The 5,431-nt window shown below is 40.4% G+C and overlaps 1 pseudogene; it reads right to left on the bottom strand.

Moving 5' to 3' along the window:
* Positions 1 to 3,866: 3,866 nt before the first annotated feature.
* Positions 3,867 to 5,210, bottom strand: LOC102261629 (annotated as a pseudogene).
* Between the last annotated feature and the right edge of the window lie 221 nt (positions 5,211 to 5,431).

Raw genomic sequence — 5,431 nt, 5'->3', positions numbered from 1 at the left:
CAGCTCAGAGGCTGGCAGTGGCAGGCGGGGAACCTTGGCTTCCTCTGTCACTGGAGCAAGCAAGCCTCCTGTACGCTTCAGCTGCCTGGCTGCCAGCTGCCATCTTGGTTGGCAGTTAATTTGCATATCGTCCTGATTAGCCAATGTGAAGGGTAGTGAAGTTACGGTTAATTACCATGTTTCTCTTTTATTAGATAGGATATATAGATATATAGATATATAGATATATAGATATATAGATATATCAATATATAGATATATAGATATATAAGTAGATATAGATAGATATATTCAGAATATTTATCTATATAACTGGAGGAAGTAAGATATGTACTTCCCCTAGATCCTTTGCTCTATCTTCAGTCTTGGATAAACAATACCTTCTCTTTGAGATGGTCATATTTAATATTCACAAACCATTATCCTAATAGCCTCAATTTGCTCAAGATACAAACTTTATCCCAGATTGGCACATTATCTTCTCAACCACCACAATGTTTTAAAGTTAAGTAAAAAATAAAGTAAATTAAATTCAGAGAGCTAATTCAGTAGTTTAAGGATTTTAAATTGCAAATCCTACCAGGTAATCTATCAGATTTTAATTTGAATTAAAATATGTAGTTATTGGGTTTGTAACAGTCAGCTGAAGAGTACAAGATATTTGATGAAGTTTGTAAATAGCACTGGGATGTTTAAAAGATCTGGATTGACAATATATATTCTTTTAATTCGTGAGATTTACATGGGCTATTCGAACATTCATAAGCATTTTCTTGGTGGTGGTGTAAATTTTCCCAGTTTAGCCCTTCAAGTCACTATTACAAAATTGGATATGTTAAAGTTTAAATGCATTAAAAGTGTTTATGGATGTTTGGTGAACTAAGTAAATAAGTGAGACTAGTTCTTTTAAAAAGAAATTTAGTTTGTTCAACAAAAGTTAATTTAATATTAATATAAAATGTAAAGATAGTTCCTTTTTTTACTATACCTAAATATAAAATTATAAAATATACAATTTAGTTTTTTCAGCTTCAGTGAATTATAATTGACAAATAAATTTGTAAGATAAAGTGTACTACATAATTTGATATACATAGACACTGTCAAAGAAAACTCCTCATGTAGTTAATTAACACATCCATCACCTCCCATATTTACTTGTTTTTATTAGAATATTTAAGTTTTACTATCTTAACAAGTTTCAATTATATAATTCAGTGTTATCAACTATAGTCATTCAATTCTATGTTATATTCTTAGGCCTTATTCATCATATAACTGGAAGTGTATACCCTCTGACCAAACTCTCCCTATTTGCCCCACCAATCAGCCCCTGGCAACCACTACTCTCCTCTGTTTCTATGAGTTCAACTTTTTTCTTCTTTTTTTTTAGATTCCACATGTAAGTAATACTATGCAGTATTTTTCTTTCTCTGACATATTTCACTTAGCATAATGCTCTCCAGTTTTACCTATGCTGTTGCAAATGACAGTATTTCCTTCATTTTTAAAGTTGAATTATATATATACTAGAGGCCCAGTGCATGAAAATTCATGCACTGGCTCATGTAGTTAATTAACACATCCATCACCTCCCATATTTACTTGTTTTTATTAGAATATTTAAGTTTTACTATCTTAACAAGTTTCAATTATATAATTCAGTGTTATCAACTATAGTCATTCAATTCTATGTTATATTCTTAGGCCTTATTCATCATATAACTGGAAGTGTATACCCTCTGACCAAACTCTCCCTATTTGCCCCACCAATCAGCCCCTGGCAACCACTACTCTCCTCTGTTTCTATGAGTTCAACTTTTTTCTTCTTTTTTTTTAGATTCCACATGTAAGTAATACTATGCAGTATTTTTCTTTCTCTGACATATTTCACTTAGCATAATGCTCTCCAGTTTTACCTATGCTGTTGCAAATGACAGTATTTCCTTCATTTTTAAAGTTGAATTATATATATACTAGAGGCCCAGTGCATGAAAATTCATGCACTGGAGGGGGGTCCCTCAGCCTGGCCTGCTCCCTCTCACAGATGGAAGCCCTCAGGGGAGGAAGGTGACCCGGAGATCAGAGGAAGGTGATGCCCCCAACACACCTCTGCTGCTGCCACTGCCAGCAGCGCAAGCCTCGGCCGGCCCTGGTTACCAGAGCCTCAGGCAGCCCTGGGCGGCTGGGAAGCCAACATCTGAGGCTTGCCTGCACCTTGGGCATCAGCTGGGCAGCTGCCATCCAGGCTTGCCTGCGCCTTTGGCAAGCCCTGGGCAGCTGGGCAGCCACCATCCGAGACTTGTCTGCACCTCGGGCCTGCCCAGCGCGGCTTGGGGGCTGAGGGGACTGGAAGACTCCAGCAGGGCTGAGGGGACTGGGCGCCACCATCTTGTGGCTGTGGGTGCCACCATCTTTGAGGTGGCGGCAGTCAATTAGCATATTACCTCCTTATTGGCTGTGGATGCTGCCATCTTTGAGGGCCAGACAGTCAATTAGCATATTTCCTCCTCCTTATTGGCTGTGGGCACCGCCATCTTTGCAATGATGTGAGGGTCAATTAGCATATTTCCTCTTTATTAGATAGGATTAGGGGTCTCCAAGTTTGCAAATGTGGTATATACATATACCACATTTGCTTCATCTATTTATCTGTCAGTTCACACTTAAATTTGTTTTCATATTTTGGCTATTGTGAATATTACTCTGAGCATGGGAACACATATATCTCTTTAAGGTAATGATTAGTTTCCTTTGGATACATACCAAGAAGTAGAACTGCTGGATTATATGGCAGTTCTATTTTAAATTTTTTAAGAACCCCTATACTTGTTCCACAGTGGCTGCACCAATTTATAATCCCATCATGGTGCACAAGAGTTTTGTTTCCTTTTCTCCACATCCTCACCAACATTTGTTAGATCTTATATTTTTTGTCATGCCTATCCTAACTAGTGTGAGGTGATATCTCATTGTGGGTTTTTCTAAATAAAACAATATTTTTCAATTACAGTTTACATTCAATATTACTTTGTATTAGCTTTAGGTGTGAAACATAGTGGCCAATCACGTACTTTACAAAATATTCTCCCTGATATTTTTAGTATCTATCTGGTACCATACATAGTTATTATAATATTATTGACTATACTTGCTATGCTGTACTTTACATCTCCATGACTATTGTGTAACTATCAATCTGTACTTTTTTTTTGTTTCTTTAATACAGCATCAATTTATTACTAGTACATTTTAATCCTTTTAAAAAAAACCCACTGAGGTACATTCGACAGGACACTACCTGATCAGCATTATGAAGATCATTGTAAACAGGGAAAGGGTGAGGAACTGTAATAGCCACAAGGAGTCTAAAGGGAAATGACAACTAAATGAAATGTTGGATTCTGATGGGATCCTGGGACAGAAAAGGGAGAGAAAATGTGAATAAAGTATAATAATGCATCAGTATTGGCTCATTAACTGTGACAAATGTATCACATACTACTACTATAAGATGTTAACAGTAGGGAAACTGGGTGTGAAGTATGTGGGAACAACCTGTACTTCACAACAATGCTGTACATCTAAAACTGTTCTAAAATACAAAGGTTTTTTTTAATTAAAAGAAGAGAAAGAGATGTCATCAAAATATCCTATGAGGATTTATTATAAAACATGCCAGGTGAAGCAGGATTCCTTCAAAGCAACCATGGGAGAAATTATGATAACTTAAAAAGAAAACAGAACACTGAACTTTCCATTAACCACACCTGAGGGGGAACAGATCCGAAGGCCAGGCATGAGCCTTGTATCTGCAGGCTGTACCCAGGACCAGGCATGCTGGGAGTGTCTCTTTGCAGAAAGATTCATTTCATGTACTTATTTTGCTGGTCAGCTAGGATTTGGGCCGATGACTTGGCATCATAGAAGAGCTCACTGATCTCCTCAAGATGCTCTTTCTTGATGCTGTCCTTCCTGTTGATCTTAGCAAGCAAGTTGGCCGGGGTCAGCAGTTGCACCAAGTACCTCAAAGTGGTCTTGGTGCCTATCTCCCCCAGGTGGTTCAGTGCCTCCTCACTTATGTTGATTCCCTCTATCTGACAATTTTAATGAATTGTTTCATTTCCTGCGGAGTATACAGCATGGTTCTGATGATCATCATTCCGTCCAGGAGGTCGAGGGGGATGCCATGAGGAGAGGTGATACCCTCAGTACCCCTGATGACACAGTTGCCTCGGTTAGATGCAAAGATGACGATGGGGGCAATAGAAGACTCCAGGGCCTGGTGCAGGTAGGTGAAGCACTCGCTATCCAGCATGTGGACCTCATCAACAAAGAGCACACCTGGGACCAGCTCAGCAATGCCCTGATCAATGTACTTGTTCACCGCCTTGTTAATCTCCCCTCGAAGTTTGTCTGTGATGTCTGTCTTCTTTGGCTTCATTAACTGGCCCATCATAGACAGGATGTCTTGTCCCCCCTGGGGCCCGGCACTGCCCACATCCAAGTCATGCAAGGTCACATCCTGGATGATTTCTTTCTTCTTGTGCACATTCCTCTTTGGCAAGGGGACGTGCTCTTCAACTTCAAGGTCAAATGCTGTGGCATAGGTATCCCATCTGCCCTGCCTCTTCACAGCTCCACTGTTGGCTTCAATGTAAATCACTTCTCCAGCCTCCACTCACTCTTTCTGCAAATTTTCAAAAATTCTGGGGTGCAGTTTCAATTGTTTGGTTCCTTTGGCTGCTTTGAGTCCTATGATTACATGGCGATTGGTTTTACCATACCCTCCCATGGGGTTTCTGTCTCATACAGAGTTAGTTCTGCGACTTCACCTTCATAAACCTCCTTGGTTTCCTTTATCCGCAGCCCAATGGCCCTGCGGAAGCTCTCCATCATCACTTCTGTCTTCTTGATCTCTGTAGAGTAAACTTCACTCCCACCATGGGCAGAAAGGCACCTTACTTCCCAGCTCCTGAGCAATAGCGAGAGCTAGAGCTGTCTTGCCAGTTCCAGGAGGTCCTGCCAACAAGACAGCTCTTCCAGCCATTTTCTTGCCTTTGATTAATTCTACTGTCACACCACATGCCTCTCGCACATTCTCCTGGCCCAGGAGCCCTGAGGCCGCCTGCTTGGCCAAGCCCCTTCACGTGGCTGTGGGAGGCGATGCGCTGCGTCTTGGTGGTGCTCTTTACTTCCTCAATCTTCATCTTGTACAAGTCCGGAGCCAAGATGAGCGTGGAAAACCAGGAGCGAGTAACCCACGCCCAGAACCCCAGTTACCATCCCAATCTGTACTTCTTAATCCCTTCATCTTTTTCATCCAGTACCCTAACCTCTCCCCTCTGGCAACCATTAGTCTGTTCTCTATATCAATGAGTCTGTTGAGTCTGTTTTTGTTTTGTTTGTTTATATTGTTCCTTCGATTCCA

Source organism: Myotis brandtii, unplaced genomic scaffold, assembly GCF_000412655.1.
Source record: "Myotis brandtii unplaced genomic scaffold, ASM41265v1 scaffold128, whole genome shotgun sequence".
Taxonomy (NCBI): domain Eukaryota; kingdom Metazoa; phylum Chordata; class Mammalia; order Chiroptera; family Vespertilionidae; genus Myotis; species Myotis brandtii.
This window is presented reverse-complemented; position numbering and strand designations above follow the sequence as displayed.